The 17,574-nt window shown below is 43.0% G+C and overlaps 1 protein-coding gene across 9 annotated transcripts in view; it reads left to right on the top strand.

Moving 5' to 3' along the window:
- Positions 1–17,574, top strand: part of mbnl2 (muscleblind-like splicing regulator 2) — a 119,288-nt gene that overhangs the window by 15,180 nt on the left and 86,534 nt on the right. The window contains exon 1 of one of the 9 annotated variants that reach the window (XM_048532500.2): positions 3,870–3,888. The exons of the other annotated variants lie outside the window; for them this stretch is intronic. The gene's annotated coding sequence lies outside the window, so the exon portion shown is untranslated. Of the gene's footprint in view, positions 1–3,869; positions 3,889–17,574 lie in introns of those variants that run through there. 9 annotated transcript variants of the gene reach the window in all.

Raw genomic sequence — 17,574 nt, 5'->3', positions numbered from 1 at the left:
TTTATTTATTCTTCCTGCCAAAGTGAACAAATGACATTTTCCCACATTTTATATTCTGTCTGCCAGACTTTTTTCCTGACTGTGTCCTCTTTACAACATATTTTCCCACATAACTTAATGTGATCAGCATTTTTAGCCATAATGCCTTTGCTCCCCTCATCTGAGTCATTGACATAAATTGTAAGAGGCTGAAACCTCACCATAGATCCCTGCAGGACTCCACTTATCACATCCCTCCAATCATGGATAGGGTGATAACCAAGGTCTTTTCCCCAGGGTGGAAAACTCCAAAACCAGAGGGCATAGGTTTGAAGCAAGAAGGGAAAAATTCAAGAGACTCTAAGCTTTTGACAGAGGATAGTGCCTGTCCAGAATGAGCTGCCACAGGAAGTGATGGAGGCTGATCCAATGACAGCATTTTAAAAGCACCTGGATGGGTTTATGAATAGGAAGGGTTTAGAGGGATATGGGCCAAATGCTGGGAAATGGAACTAGATTAATTTAGGATATCTGATGGGCATGGGCAAGTTGGAATGAAAGGCCTGTTTCCATGCTGTACAGCTCTATGACCCTGGAGAAAGATTAATTTATGCATACAGTGAGCTAGGCAATCTTCTGTGTTATCCCTTCACCATGTGCTTCCAACTTGTACATTAACCTTTTATGTGACACCCTGTCAAATGCCTTCTGGAAATCCAAGAACAGTGAGTATCCCTTTATTCACAGTGCAAGTAACTCCTTCAAAGAATTTCCCTTTCACAAAACCATGCTGACTCTTCCCAATTACTTTGGGCTTTTCTGTGTCCAGACATAACCTATAGTTGATTCTAACATCTTTTCCATGACAGGTTTAAAACCATCTAGCCTGTGACAAGGTTTTCTCCTTACCTCTTTTTGTGCAAAGGAGATTTATATGCCCCTTTCCAGTCTGATGGAATCTAGCAAATTTTAGAAATGTAACCCGTTTCAGTAGGTACTTTTTAATGCCCCTGAATGTAATCTCATTGACAGTACCAAGCCTGGTATAACCTGCTCTCTGGTTGATTCCAGTGCATCCTGCTCTAAGAATCTATCTCAAAAGCTTTCTGTCATCTCCTCATTCTGCCGACTAGTGCCAGCCTGATTTTCCCAGTTTCTAATGCTCAATAGGCTAAGCAGCATCAAATTGAATTTGCTGTAAGTCTTGAATTTTTTTTTGAGTTGGGAGGGGTGGTATCTTTGGAATCTCAAGGGTTCAGCTTAGCGTTGTCACTGGCTGGGCTTGACCTATACAGTAGGAAGTGTGACTGCAGCACAACATTCATGTAGTATGAAGGAACCTTTTGTGTACTGCCTTCCCCAGTTGTCACAATTATGTTGCTGGTGAACAAGACACTTCTTTTTTTTTCAGAATAGTAATGCTGATAACTGTTTGCAGTTCTATTTGGTTTTGCATCAGTATTGTCAACTTCTGATACCTAGAATTTAAAAATGGCTCTTTATTGCTGCTAGCTTAATGAATACTATAAACTTAATTTGGGGCTTCCGGCTATGTGTGATTCATATATGTGGAGCCAGCAACTCTAACGTGGTATTTGGATAATCTAAAAACACCTTTTTAGGCTGAGCTGATTAGGTGTTTTGAGTGCTGAACTGTATTGTTCATACAATTGTGGATACAATTTGCTTGCTTCCTCTCACCTGCCCCATTTTAAAAGCAACTGTTATAAAATCTATAATTTTAGGTAAGATATAATGTAGATGATTTTGCAGGATGGTTTTGTTGTACATTTTCCATTTTGCAAAATAATCTTGTGAAAGGAAATATAATGATAAAGAGAAGCAAGTTAAAATTAATGTCATTTGTAATGTTCGCCTGTATGAAGAAAAATATAGTTTTTGTTTACTATTGGGCTATTTATTTTTTATTTAGCAAAACAAATCATGACATGACCCCTGCACTGCCTTGGTTGTAATAATGGTCTAACAATCAGCATTTTGGGTCAGAGGTGATGGAAACTACTAATTCTCATTTGAGTCAACATCTTCCATTATATTAATCATTGTAGGTCGTTTTCTGACTTTCAACACAAAGTTGCTTGCTACAGCAGATTAAATTAGTGTGCTTATTCTTACTCCTTACCATGTAATGAAAAACATGCCTTTTTTTTAACGGTGAGCTTAACTCCGTCAAGATGGTAAGAATATTCATCAACAGCATGAATATTTAATGCAGGAATGTGGAATAAATTTGCAGATTAAAGAAGAATGAAATCTTAGGGAGCGTATACCCTCTCTTCCATGTAAAAACCCCTTTCCCCCCCCCCCCCACACGCCCCCAGTGCATGGGAAATGTTGTAAAAACATTTTTACCTCTTTTTAAAGTGTGTTATATTTCCTGCCATGATAGATACTTGTAACTTTGGAGAAGGAATGATCCCCTTCTCCAAAGGATCATTGCAGTGATGTTGCTGCAAGAGAAAGCTGGTTTGAAATGGACTGAATTTGATGTAATGGGATTCACAATTTCAGAAATGTTGGGGGTATGCTGATTCTGAAAACCATCCTGTATGAGTGTACATGCCTTGTCCAGCTATTTGCATACATTTTCTCAAGGTTAGAGGTTCTCGTGTGCTTTCCACAGACCCTTTTTTTTTAATAGCATTAAATTTAATTCACTGTACTGTTCGTGATGCAACCTCTGTAAATGGTGGGTTTTGCTTAAGTGGTGCCAACTATGTCTACCCCTGCCCCCCAAATTTCCTCCCCCTCCCCATTTAATAATGTCCTTCAAATGAGCATAAACTATAGGAATTTAAATCTTTAGAGCTTACTAACATCTTTGCCTTGGATGTTCAGCACCAGCTCTGAATTTCTGTGTTTAGGCCTGATTGTTGCCCAATAACAACATTGATGTGAGCAGACAAAAAAAAGACAGGATGCCACACCCTTGGTAGTGATTTAATCTCTTCACAATCTGTTCTCGCAAAGCCATCCTGTTTGGAAAGTTGTCTCCACTTGAATAAACACCACTGTATCATCACTAAAGTTTTCAATTATTGTTGGAAAGGAACCATTCTCCACTTTTCACATATGATTCCTGAAATGATTAATGTTGCAGTGAGCCGATTCTTGGAAATTATTTTGAAATTATTTTTATTTTGTCCAGCTTATATTCCGTTGTAGTAGAGTAACTTCTCAGTGCTGTGATCTAATCTTGAGTGCTATACTTTTAAACAGGCAGAAAAAAACAGCTATTTGTTAAATCATATTACATAATTTATAAGCCTGAAAGCCTTGTTACTTCAGAGATACAAAAAATTCTGTTGCAAAGCCTGTTTCTTCAGTTAAGCCACTGCAGAAATTCAGTTGCTCTATTCTTCAGAGTTCTTGTGTGAGAACTGTATGTAGTTACACCAGTTCTAATGCAAAATAAAACCAAGTTGATTCAATTTAAATTTGGACATTTCACAGATTATCCAGGTAATAAACTTAACTGGTTTTTAAAAAACGATGTACATCATGACTACATTATTGAAAGTAGTTTTACTAACTTTGACAATCAGGTAAGTGAGACACTTGGGTACCACATTGCAGGATTTCTACTATGGGGGTGAAGTGTCAAGTTCCTGAGGTGCCTGTCATTGTGGCCTGACACCGGAACAAGCTCCGTAGTTCTTGGCCAGCTGTGTGGGTGGACTGCTTTCGAATGGCAAGCATTCCACTGGAAGGGGTGGAAGGAAAATTTGACAATGTCCTAAGTCATCCTGCCGCAAATCCAGTTTGAGTCAGCAAGGGTGTGGTCTCTTAACTCATTGCATAACCCCTTGATTTGTATGGTACTGTTTGCCCACCAGAGTTTTAATGAAGACAGTCTACGTTGCATACTACTGCAAACAAGAGTGTTTGGTTTGTATCATTTATTATGAAGTAGACGGATCTTTTTGAAGTAGATGGAACTTTTACGTAGTATTTGTTGAAATTGACTTGTTTATCCATGTAAATCATGTGCGGATCTCGTAATTTTAAAGGTGTGAAGGGAGGGTATTGAAAACTAAGCGTTCTTTGCTAGTTTGAATTGGAACAGAGAAGATTAGATTTTTTTTCTCAAGGGGTAGATGATTGCACACGCATGCAAACACGCACAGCAAGAGTATGTGTGCTGGATACAATGCATTTCATAAGCAACTGTTAAATGTATCGTTTCAACAGTGCACTTGTAGAAATAAAAATGCAGCCCACTGTTAGCTGCCTTTACTGTATAGTTTTTATTTCAGGGGGAAAAACCCAAACATTGAAGAGGAAAGGTGGAAGTGCCCCATGCTATGTAAGCATTTTAGTTAGCCTCAAATTATTGGGGTGCGGGGGGGCAAGTAAATGGCTCTCTTTGAAGCTTGTTTTGCTGTAATTGCAGTTTTGCCTTCAAAACTGAAATGGTTGGGCTGGCACTTTGGGTAAATTTCGTTCCATCCCTGTGGAATCCATTTGGGTGTGGGGTGTGCATTAATACTACATCTTTTAACATTCATGCTTTACAGCAAAGTTAAATGATTTGGCAATCTTTTAGCTGTTGAATTAAACGTTTGGCATGCTTTTTCTATAGATTTGAAAGCTCTTTAGATAAAGCTTTCGTGGCACTAGGGTGGGGAGGTGGTGGTAAATATATTTGGTAGGCATGTTTAGCTGGAGCAGCTAGTATTGGTTACTGCCACATCAGTTTCTAATTAGTGTTTAACTACAGTACCAGTAAAAATTGTGTAATTTTATAACAAATACAAGGTCCCTCTCCAAAGTAATCTAAAGGCGGAGGTTCTATCAGCAGTAGTGTTTGTTAAATATGTGCATCACCAACTGTATATTGTGTGCCAGTTCTAACCAGAGGTGGTATGATCTTTTCTTAAAAAAAAACAAATTAAACCATGGGCCAGATTTTCTGAGTAGTGGCAATCGCATTCATATTGCTACTCTGAGATAACAAACTATAGAGTTGGATGAACATGGTAGGCCAAGCAGCATCAGAAGAGCAGGAATGCTGATGTTTTGGGCTTAGACCCTTCTTCAGGAATGGGGGAGGGGGTTCTGAAATAAAGGTGGGAAGGGGAAGTCAGATAGAAGGTGGATAGAGGACAAGATAGGTGGGGATGGAGCCGATAAAAGTGAGTGTAGGTGGGGTGTTAGGGAGGAGATAGGTCAGCCCAGGGAGGACGGGCGGGATGAGGCTAGTAGGTAGGAGATGGGGGTGAAGCTTGAGGTAGGAGGAGGGGATAGGTGGGAGGAAGGACAGGTTAGGGAGGCAGGGACAAGCTGGCCTGGTTTTTGGGGTTCAGTAGGGGGAGGGGAGATTTTGAAGCTTGTGAAGTCCACATTGATACCATTGGGCTGTAGGATTCCCAAGTGGAATATGAGGCGCTGTTCCTGCAACCTTCGGGTGGCATCGTGTGACACTGCAGGAGGCCCAGGATGGACATGTCATCTGAGGACTGGGAGGTTCAGTTGTTTAGTGCAAACTGAGCGTGGGTGTTCCGCAAAGCAGTCCCCAAGTCCTCAAGGTAACAAAGTGCGAAGCTGGATGAGCACAGCAGGCCAAACAGCATCTCGGGAGCACAAAAGCTGACGTTTCGGGTCTAGACCCTTCATCAGAGAGGGGGATGGGGAGACGGTTCTGAAATAAATAGGGAGAGCGGGGGAGGCGGACCGAAGATGGATAGAGGAGAAGATAGGTGGAGAAGAGAGTATAGGTGGGGAAGGGATAGGTCAGTCCGGGGAGGACGGACAGGTCAAGGAGGCGGGATGAGGTTAGTAGGTGGGAAATGGAGGTGCAGCTTGAGGTGGGAGGAGGGGATAGGTGAGAGGAAGGCAGGCCTTCAAGTCACACCTCCATTTCCCGCCTCCTTGACCTGTCCATCCTCCCTGGACTGATCTATCCCCTCCCTACCTCCCTACCTATACAGTCCTCTCCACCTATCATCTTTTCTCTCCATCTTCGGTCTGCCTCCCCCTCTCTCCCTATTTATTCCAGAACCCTCTCCCCATCCCCCTCTCTGATGAAGGGTCTAGGCCCGAAACATCAGCTTTTGTGCTCCTGAGATGCTGCTTGGCCTGCTGTGTTCATCCAGCTTCACACTTCGTTATGTTGGATTCTCCAGCATCTGCAGTTCCCATTATTTCTGGTCCCCAAGTCTCCGCTTGGTTTCCCTGATGTAGAGGAGGCCACAACGGGAACAGCAGATACAGTATACCACATTAGCAGATGTGCAGGTGAACATCTGCTTGATATGGAAGGTTTTCTTAGGCCCATGGGATGGGGGTGAATGGGGAGGTGTAGGGGCAGGTATAGCACTTTGTGCGGTTGCAGGGAAAAGTGCCAGGTGTGGTGGGGCCGGAGGGTAGTGTGGAGTGGACAAGGGAATCCCAGAGAGAGTGGTCCCTCCGGAAAACATAAGGGTGGAGAGGGAAAAATGTCTTTGGTGGGGTCAGATTGCAGATGGTGGAAGTGTCGGAGGATGATGCGTTGAGTCTGGAGTTTGGTGGGGTGGCACGTGAGGACGAGGGACATTCTGTTTTGGTTGTTATTGCAGGGAGTGGGTGTGAGGGATGAGTTCAGGGAAATGTGGGAGACACGATCACAGGCGTTCTCGACCACTAAGGCAGCGGTGGGGAGGGAGGGGCATGTTTCAGTCCTTGAAAAATGAGGATGTCTGAGATGCTCGGGAGTAGAATGCCTCATCCTGGGAGCAGATGCGGCGGAGGCAAAGGAATTGGGTATAGGGGATGGCAGTTTTGCATGAAGGTGGGTGGGAGGAGGTGTATTCTAGGTTGCTATGGGAGCTGGAGCACTTGATATGGATATCTATTTCCAGTTGTCTGCCAGAGATGGAAACAAAGGGGTCCAGGAAGGAGAGAGAGAGAGGTATCAGAGGTGGTCCAGGTGAACTTAAGGTTGGGGTGGAACATGTTGGTGAAGTGGATGAACTGTTTGTTCCTCGTGGGAGCACAAGGCGGCACCAATACCGTCATCAGTGTAACAGAGGAAGAAGTGGGGTTTAGGGCCAGCGTCGCTAAGGAAGAGGGATTATTCCACATAACCTACAAAGAGGCAGGCATAGCTTTGGCTCATGCAGGTACCCATGGCCACCCCCTTTGTCTGTAGGAAGTGGGAGGAACTGAAAGAGAAGTTGTTGGGGATAAGGACAAGTTCAGCTAAGCAGTTGAGGGTACCAGTGGAGGAGGACTTGTCAGGCCTGCGGGATAGGAAGAAGCGGACAGCCTTGAGGCCATGTGCATGGGGAATGCAGGTGTATAGGGACTGGACATCCAATTCCCTGGTGCCCAACACCTCATTTTACCATGGAAGTTTTGGTGGAGGTGGGGGGTGTGTGCATGGGCGGTGTCACGGACATAGGCAGGGAGCTCCTGGACCAAGGAGGAGAAAACAGAATCGAGATAGGTGGAGTTAAGTTTGGTGGGGCAGAAGCAGGCGAAGACAATGGGTCAATCAGGGCAGTCAGGTTTGGATTTTGGGAAGGAGATATACGTGGATGGTGCAGGTTGGTGAACGATGAGGTTTGAGGCTGTGGGTGGGAGGTCACTTGAGGTGATGAGGTTGTGGATAGTTTGAGAGATGTTGGTTTAGTGGTCCGGGTGGGCTCATGATCAAGGGGGTGGTAGGAGGTGGTGTTGGAGAGTTGGCGCCTGGTCTTGGTGATATAGAGGTCAGTGTGCCATACTACAATGGTGCCTCCCTTGTCTGTCTGCAGGTTTTATGGTGAGGTTGGGATGGGGCTGGAGGGCTGCTCGTTCAGTGGGGAAGAGGGGTGGAGAGGCTGAGATGATTGATGTCGCGACTGCAATTGGAGATGAAGAAGTTGAGGGAGGGTAGGAGGCCTTGGGGTGGTGTCCAGGAGAAGTGGGGGTGTGTTGGAGGTGGGAAAAGAGGTCAGTAGGGGGATGGTTAGGCTCATGGTTAAAGAAGTAAACGTGGAGGCGGAGGTGACGGATAAACTATTCAACATCCAAGCGCAAGTGGTATTCGTTGATGGTGGGGGACAAAGGTGAGTCCTTTACTGGGGACCGACCATCCCTCCTCAGTGAGGGGAAGGTCTCAGGGAATGGTGATGACTCGGCAGGGCTGGGTGCTACAGTATCCTCTGGAGCTGCTAGCTGTGGAGCGGTGGGCGGAGTCAAGTTGGTGGCGGGGAGTGGAGCTGTGTTGGTGGGCGAAGCAACAGCATCAGCGGTGGGGGGAGCGGAGTCTGTCGGTAGGTCCTGGATGTTGATTGCGGTGTCGGCAGGTGTGTCCTCGCTAGCTGGTGTTGGCCTCGGAAACTCTACTCTGCTCCTTTGCTCCTTTTTTCTGAGACAAGATTCTGATCAGGACTCATTCAAAAGTGTGGTATGCTTTAAATCTGCCAGGTCTCTCAAAGTGCATTCATGTTGTACGTTGCAGCATTCTGTGATTTTTAAATGACTCCGATAACTCGTGTGAAAAGGTAAATACATAAAGTAAGTGTGGGGCTAGGAGAGGAGGATGACAGGTAAGGAATAGCATGCTGCAGTGCAAGATGAGAATGGTACCAAGTAAGTGATGAAGTATTTGGAATATGTTGGGATGGAAGGTGGTTATTGCATTCAAGGCCATGGGAGTTGAGAAGATTTTGGTCTGTGACGGAGAATGGAGCCAACTTGAGGGGAGAGAGGCGCTCCAGGGAGTGGATCTGGTGCTGCAGATGAGATGTCTTATGTCCTGTGGGATATTTGGATCTCAGGTCCATGGGGCAGGGATGGTGTTGGATCCCAGTGCTGCGGAGTGGAATTGGTGGGGGGGGGGGAGGTGTGGATTCTTGTGGGGGCCACTATTGTATACTCTCAGTATTAGTGCACAGAAGTATGGTATTATTTAATGAAGATTAAAATTGAAGGCTACTTTATCTTCAACTTTTCAGTCCTAAATGTGCATGTTTTCTTGAGAATATAAGAAGGGGATTGGTATGACAATGATCTTAAACTAGTCTGAATTTTAGGCCAGCAGTTGCAATATTGGAGCATTAGACTCACAGTTGGAGCAATTGGAACTGAACTTTATCTGCTTGCCAGTTTTGGTGGAATTGTCTAGACCACTTCCTGCAGAATTACCCATTGCTGCACATGGTAATAGGGAGTGTGCTGGTGTGACTGTTCCTTGCTCTCAAGTGCAGAAATTATCTAGCTATGAGGAAATTTAATTGAAAAAAGGAAGCAGTAGAGAATTTATTAAGTCAATCTGTCATCATTGTTCTTATTATACAATTTTTTCCCCTAGCTTTTGCTCCTTTTGATCTCACTGGATACAAAGCCTAATTGGCCATGAATCTATATTTTAATGGTCTTAGACCAGCAATGTAAAAGTTTTTTTCCCCGTTCCTGGCTGCAGTTTAATCAAACGTTGAGTGCTATAAAACAATTAAAATACTTTTTAAAATATCTCCTAAATGAGTTTTGACCTTATTCCAAATGTTATATTGTGACTTTGTTTTTTAAATGTTAGCTTTTAAACTTTGCCAAAATTATTTTTTATTTTGAAGTGTGAATGTCAAAACCCTTTACTCATACTGGCTATGAGAGAAAAATAATTTCTTTACTTTGTAGATGTATAAATAAACCCTTTTTATGCACTGTCAAGCATATTTGCGTTTATGATCCTACCAGAGTCAACTCCAGGTAAAGCTGTCGTTAATATTTAACCAGTTAGTGATACAGAAGTACTAAAATACAACTTCATTTAAATCACGTGGCTGTTTTAGATGCTTTCTTTCACTTACTGAAGATATTAGTGACAATAGTAACAAACTCTTAAAACATCAGTATTGTAATCAATATTTCTGACTTTTAAATGTCCCGTAAAATGGCCCGAGAAGTTGATCAGTTGTAGTCAGGAAGTTGAAGCACCACCTTCCTAAGGACAGCTAAGATTGGGCAACACAGCAACACCCACAACCTATGAATGAATAGAACACTTCATTTACTATCTGTTATCAATCCCAATGGATGATGGCTCCTAATTATAAATTTTAAAACATTCACTTCTGAAATGTGGACTTCATTGCCTATCCTTAATTGAGACTCTGGATTACTAGTCTAGTGACATTACCTTGCATCTTTTGCAAATTATTGTATGTCTGTATATTCTCGTTGTCAATCCTTTTGAGGGGGTACAATGTTTGCCATCTTCTTTGCCCATTAGATTTTGAAAGCTTTCTCCTCACCAAGGAAAATCATCCCAACCTCTTCAATCTGTCTGCAGAGCTGAAGTTTTTCCATCCTGGGAGCCCCTCAGAAATCTCTTCTGCATTCTCCAATGATTTAAATCTTTCCTAAAGTACGATACCCAGAACTGTACGCAATATTCCACCTGAGGCTAAATTGGTATCTTATGCAAGTTTGGCACAACCTCCTTGTTTCAAGTATTCTAGCCTGTTCTTACTGCATGCTTTATTAATTGGTGTCTCTACCTATCCTATCACTTTGTGACATGCATGCATAGTATTGTAGATGTCCCTGTCCTGAACAGGCTTTACGCTGGCCTTCTTTATTTTACACAGTATATTCATGTTCTTTCTACTGAAATGTATAACGTTGCATTGAACTTTACCTACCTGCTCGCTTCTTCAACCTGTCAATGTCCTGTTGTAATTTTATACCGTAATCCTCACCGGTTACCTTTCTTTCAAGTATTATATTGTCTGAACATATTGAAATTGTCCAGTGGACACCAGGATCTGGCTCATTAATATGTCAGGGAAAGCAAGTTATCCAAAATCAACCCCCGGGGAACTCCACTACACTCCTTCCTGCAGCCCACAAAATATCCATTAAGCATCATTCACTGTTTCCTCAGTTCTGAGGAAGGGTCGCTTGACCTGAAATGTTGTCATTGATTTCTTTTCATATATGCTACCATTTACTGTCAAATTGGCTTCTGTAGCTGAATCCTTCTATGTAAAAATAAGATCATCTTTTCATTCTTGTAAATTCCTGTGTGTATTGGATCAACCTGATCTTCCTTTCCTTATAAGTTAGTGCATTCATTGCAGGAATTAGTTGAGGGAACCATCTCAGCTGCTTCCAAAGCAACACTATCCTTTCTTCAATCAGGAGATGTGATCTCACTAAGATCCTGTACAGTGGCAGCAACAATTTTTGCCAGTCTGTTTTAAGTTTCCTACTGAACGTTTCTAGCAATCTCTATATTTTCATTTCTGATTTACAGCATCAGTAGTTCTTTCAATTTTTGCTCACTGTTTCCTATTCGTCAGTTTTGCTGTACATTGCTGCTGTCCTGTTTATTCTGGGAGCTACAACTTCATGTCTCAAATCTGCTGTCTGGTCTGAATCAAACTCTCTTTGGAAGTCTGCATACACCACATCATTCCATTACCCTTATCAACTTACATTACACTTCCAATATTTCACCACCAATCTTCAGTTCCTATCTATCTGGCCCAGCTTTGCCTTATTAAAATCTGTTCTGCCTCAGTTAATTATTCTCACTGTGTAGTTGTTTTTGTTCTTTTCCACCCTTATCCTACACCTAAAGACACAATGGTCACTGAAACATTCTCCTACTGATATTGGATGTACTTGACCCATCTTGTTCCCAAGAACCAGATCCACCAGTGCCTCCTTTCTTATGGGATTACACATGTTATACTGCAGAAATTCTCCTGAACTCAAATAGGAATGCATGCCTCTCGCTGCTCTTGATGATATTGCCAGCAGAGTATATTTGGGTAATTGAAGTTTAGGTAAGTACATGAATGCATACCTATATTTTAGATAAGTACACGAGTAAGAAATATTTGGAGGAATAAGGGCCAAACGCAGCCAGGTGGAATTAGTTTAGTTTGGAATTTATGGTTGGCATGGACTGGTCAGACTAAAGAGTCTGCTCCATGCTGTATGAGCCTCTCTTTTAAATGATGTAATTGTTCTCGCCTCTACCACTTCGTCTTGCAGTTTGTCCCATGTACGCATTACCCTCTGTGCAAAAAGTTGCCCCTCGGGTTCCTATTTGAAGCTTTCTCCTCCTCCCCTTAAACCTGCGCCCTTTTTCAGTTTTGGGCTTCCCTACCCTGGAGAAATGACCTTGGCCATTAAGCATTATATATGCCTCTCCTGACCTTTGTAAATCTTCAACCTTCAGCCTCCTACGCCCCAGGGAGATCTATCCAGCCTCTCCCTATAAATTAAATCCTTCAACTAGAAAGGAAAAACTGATTAATGGATTGGACATTGTGCTTCTGCATTATTTGCCCAGCTCTCTCTGATTACTGTGTTACCAGTTCCTTATTTGCCTGTAAACCCCTAGCCTGTTGTGTGACCACCTTTCTATATGTTATCCATGTAGTTCTCTGCCTCATGGATGACCATAATGACTTAACTACCACTCAGCCTCTAAAACCCTAACGCCAGATTATGCAGGAAGTGTTACTGCCTGCACAAGTATTCACAAATCCCCATGTACTACAGGCTGACTATTCCTCTTAGCCAAGCTGCCTTGCCACTATCTGAATCTTCCTTTTGTACTGTTTGCTATGAGCTTGTTTTCTTGTGCAAGAGTATTTTAAAAATCTGTTTTTCAATCCATCGGCTAGCTGGATTGGCCATGCTAAATTGCCAATAGTGTCCAGGGACGTGTAGGCTAGGTGGATTAAGCATGTTCCCATACAGAGTTACAGGGATAGGGTCGAGGATGGGTCTGGCTGGAATGTTCTTCGGAGGTTCGGTATTGACTTGATGGGCCAAATGTCCTACTTCTACATTGTAGGGATTCTTTCATTCTATGAAAATTTCTGGACTCTGGCAGTCACTAACAGCAGCTGCTCATAAAAGAACATCTTCTGCATCTATTTCCCTCCCTCACCACCACTGCATACACTGAACTCCCCATTCAGCAACCTTAACTTGTTATAACAAACCTTACTTAGCTCACTTGCCCCATGCCTCAAATTCCCCAAGTACTTTTCTGTCTCATCTCAGTCTGGTATTGTTGCACAGCACATGTCTTACTTGTGATTTAAAGGCACTGGATTCTGCAATTGCCCTGGATACTATTATAGTGAAGGGCACACTTCCTCAACCTTTCTCTCTCTTCTTCTCCCCCAACCCCCCCCACCCAACCTCCTGAGGCATGGTGACACACAGGCTAAACAGTCACCAGTCATTTTTCTCTCATGAGAGAGCAGCTCTACAGTGTTGTCAGGCTGTGGTGATTTTACCTCTTGTGGGCCTATAGAACATTACAGCAATAGTATTTGTGCTATTGAGTCTTGTGCTTCAGAACTTCATATCTGTGTAGCCAAGCTGGTCCAGTACAGCTGCAACACTGGCAGCTGCCTGACAATTTGGGCAGTACAGTGGTTCATTCATTAATGCTGCTGCCTCACAGGTTCGATTCCAGCCTCAGGTGACTGTCTGCGGAGTTACAGGGATGGGGTGAGTGGGTGGGATGCTCTTCACAGGGTCGGTGTAGGTACACTGAGCTGAATGGCTTGCTCCCACATTGTAGGGATTCTATAATTCTAACGTGAAAGATTGCCCAGGGTATGCCCTGCATGTAAAAAGCTGGATAAATCCAACTTGGCCAGTTACTACTCTCTCTCTGTCAATTCTCAGTCTTCTTCACAGTGACAGAGGGAGCTATCAATAGTGCTATCAGGTAGTACTTGCAAAGGAACTATCTAACTCACTGACACTGAGTTTGTACTTTACCAGAGCCTCTCAGTTCCTGACCTCATTACGGACTTGATCCAAACATGAGCAAGAGATATGAACTCGATATGAGGCAAATAGTGACTGCCCTTTACACAAAGGCAGCATTTGACCTGAGGATAATGTCAAGGAGCCCTTGCAACAGTGGAGTCCATGTGAGTTGGGGGTGTAAAGCTCAATGTTGGTTGGAATCATACCTAGAACAAAGGAAGATGACTGTTGCAGGTCAGTATTCATAGCTCAGATGCATCCCTGCAGGTGTTCCACAAGAGCATATTCCAACCCAACCATTTTCAGCTGCCCCATTGATTATCTTCATAAGATCAGAAATAAGGATGCCTGCTAATGATTGCACAATGTCTACCATATGTGGAATGTGCTGTCGTGGAATGTGATGAAGGCAGGTGCTCTTGCAACATTTGAGAAGCATCTGGATGAGCATTTAAAATGCCAAGGCATAGTTGGCTATGGCCCAAGACCAGATAAATGGTGCTACTATAGTTTTTGTTTGTTGGCTAAGACATGCTGGACCGAAGGGCCTACTTCTATGCTATATTACTCTCTCTATCACTTCAGATGTTGAAGCAGTCCATGTTGCTATTTAGCATGACCTGAACAGCATTTAGGCTTGGGCTAGTAAATGGCAAGTAACGTCTGCAAAATCTGCTCCAGCCAATTAATCTCTTCATTAATAGCTCCGAGTCCCCAACATCGGTCCATGGTATACCAGCCACGTGCCTAGATGACTGCAGCTCCAATAGTACTGAAAGCTTGACACCATCCAAGGCAAAGCAATTCCTTGAATGGCACCCATCTACCGCCTTCAGCATTCATTCCCTTTACCACCAATGATATTAGCAGCAGTGCGTACCATCCACAAGATGCAATGCAGGACCTCACCGTGTTCCTTTGACAGCACTTCCAAACCTGTGACCTCAACCACATCAAAGGACCAGAGTAACTGTTATGTGCGAACACCACCACTTGCAAAGTTTTCTTTCAAACCACAACCAACTTGACTTGAAAATATGTCATTGTTACTGACTCAAAACCCTGGAATTTCCTTCCCAACAGCACCAACTGTACCTACACCCGAAGGATTTGCTTTGGTTCCAGAAGGGAGTTCATCATCACTGTCGCCAGGGCATAAGGGAATGAACAATAAATGCTGACCGATCCAGCGATGCCCACATCACCTGAATGAATGGCCTCAGAGTTCAGAATAGCATAAGAACACTTTCACTGTTTGCATTCTCCTTCAATTTTCTCCATCACCCACACTTCAGCTTTCAGATACATTTTATACTCAAAACAAAATACAGCAGATGCTGGAAATCTGAAACAAACACAACATGCTGGAAAAACTCAGCAGCTCTGGCAGCACCTGTAGAGAAAGTGACGGAGTTAACATTTTGAGGCTGGCATGGTCAACTTTAGAATTATCTAAGGAAGAGTCATACCAGATTTGAAACATTGACTCTGCTTCTCTCTCTCTCAGCAGTTGTTGCTAGTCCTCCTTGAGTTTCTCCAGCACTTACTTTGTCTCACACTTTACATTTGTTTACATGTTTTGCCCTAAGAATGTGTCTCTACTTAGTAATTATAATTATCTGATTATTTGCGTTTTGATTATAAAATGTATGTACAACTGACGTCTGTCACTTAGTTTTCTTGTGAAATTCTTGCATTTAATGCAGTTATGAATATTTAACCATCACATTCAAGCAATTACTTGCTGAATATCTTTTAAAATTACATTTCATCAATTGGACTGTCACTTCAGCTTATTTGCATTCAGTTGTAAACAGTATTTCCTCTTCATTCAGATTGCGGGTTTAAATTAACTTCTGGTTTCTGAGACCTATAGTATTATTTATTGCCTGCGCTTGATTTATTTTCCTAGTGGTATTTTAAGCCATGAGCTAATATGTTCACTTTGATCAGAATAGTATTAAAATGTTTGATTTAAATCCAGTAATTCTTTCACTTTAGTCTTCAAAACACTAGTGTGGCCTCAGTTGGAATATTGCATGCAGTTCTGGTCGCCCCATTACAGGAAGGATGTGGAAGCATTGGAAAAGGTGCAGAGGAGCTTTACCAGGATGTTGCCTGGTCTGGAGTGAAGGCGTTATGATCAAAGGCTGAGAGACTTGGGTCTGTTCTCATTGGAGAGAAGAAGGCTAAGAGGAGGTTTTATAGAGACATACAAGATGATTAGATAGGGTGGACAGTAAGTCTTTTTCCAAGGATGATGTCAGCTTGTACGAGGGGGCATAGCTACAAATTGAGGGGTGATAGATTTAAGACAGATGTCAGAGGCAGGCTCTTTACTCAGAGAGTGGTAAGGGCGTGGAATGCCCTGCCTGCCAATGTAGTTAACTTGGCCACATTAGGGGCATTTAAACAGTCCTTGGATAAGCAGATTGATGATGGGATAATGTGGTGGGGGGGTGGGGGGGTGTGGGTTTAGATTAGTTCACAGGTCGGCGCAACATCGAGGGCCAAAGGGCCTGTTCTGCACTGTATTGTTCTGTGTGTTCTCTGTTCAGTATTCAGTTTATGGTGAATCAGGTTGCCACCCTTGATTTGATGCCTGTGGTGCTGCACAGCCTCATGGACTTAGGCTAAACTCAAAATGAGCTTGTCAAACACCTTCCACTAGTCCCAAACAAAGAGTTTGGGAAGTGCAATCCTTGAAATCACATTGGGAATACTCAGAATTCATGCACGCACACACCTGGAACAGTGGTCCTCCCTGTGAATGCAATATGGGTGGTGTGCATCCATCAGCACCCACTCCATGCAGCAACTGATTCCGAGATCCTCTGTATGAGACATAAGTACTCAACTTAGTAGTTTAATACTAAAAATACACTGACTGTGAAAATCTTTTTGTCCAAAGCTGTTGAGTGGAACACATTTTCTCCGCCTGCACCTCTTGTTCAGATTTTGATTATTTAACCTGATGGTACTTAAGACTGACAAATGGATAGTTTAAACAAGCCACACAATAACAGATGAACATTACTGGAGCACATGCCTGTGAAATGTGTTACTGATTCCGTTATTATTAAGCAAACAATATGATGTCCTGCTGAGAAATTGGATTATTGATTTGTACTATATACTTTCAAAATCTTATTGTGGTGTTTTGGTATATAGTCTAGAAATCGTAGGTTAATTCTGTTGGGCTTCATTGTTGTCATACTGAAGTATGTGTTATTAGAATCTCAACAGTTGTATAGCTATCTGTTTGTGGGGGGATGCTGATCTGCTTGGTTGGCAAGACTGACCCTGAAGCTGGTTTGATCCATCTACCTGTTGAGATTGTTTGTGTCATGGCGTATGAGAGAGTGCTACAAATGGTGCTAATCACTGGGGCGTATGCTTAAGGAGGAGCCATGACACAGTGGCCACCTATCAATACTCAAAATGCATGGGAACAGAGGGAAAATGCATCCTCAGAATGGCTGAGAAAACTCAAAACATGGGAATGTCACCAGTTGAATAGATGAAATCTTTAAAGGGCTGCTGTTCGAATTGTAGCCTGGAGACCTCCTGCAGTTGGCTGCTGAGGAGTTTTGTAGTGTGATCAGTGGTTGGGTATAATCAAAGTATTGAAAAGGCAGTGAAGTGGTGGCTTGAAAAGGAACAAGGCACAGTGTTAATAGTGGGAGGATGAAAGAATAGTGCATGGTCAGATGCTCAATAACAGAGCCAGTGCAGACATGATGGACCAAAAAGCCTCTAGCTCTGTAACAATTGAAGGGGAGAGTTAAAGGGCCCTGGAGCTAGAAGTAGCAGAGCTGTAATTCTTCTCCTTGGCCTTGATTCATGAAGGCATGCCTT

Source organism: Stegostoma tigrinum, chromosome 6 (genome assembly GCF_030684315.1).
Source record: "Stegostoma tigrinum isolate sSteTig4 chromosome 6, sSteTig4.hap1, whole genome shotgun sequence".
NCBI lineage: Eukaryota > Metazoa > Chordata > Chondrichthyes > Orectolobiformes > Stegostomatidae > Stegostoma > Stegostoma tigrinum.
Note: the sequence above shows the minus strand (reverse complement) of the source record. Positions and strands in the feature narration are given on the sequence as shown.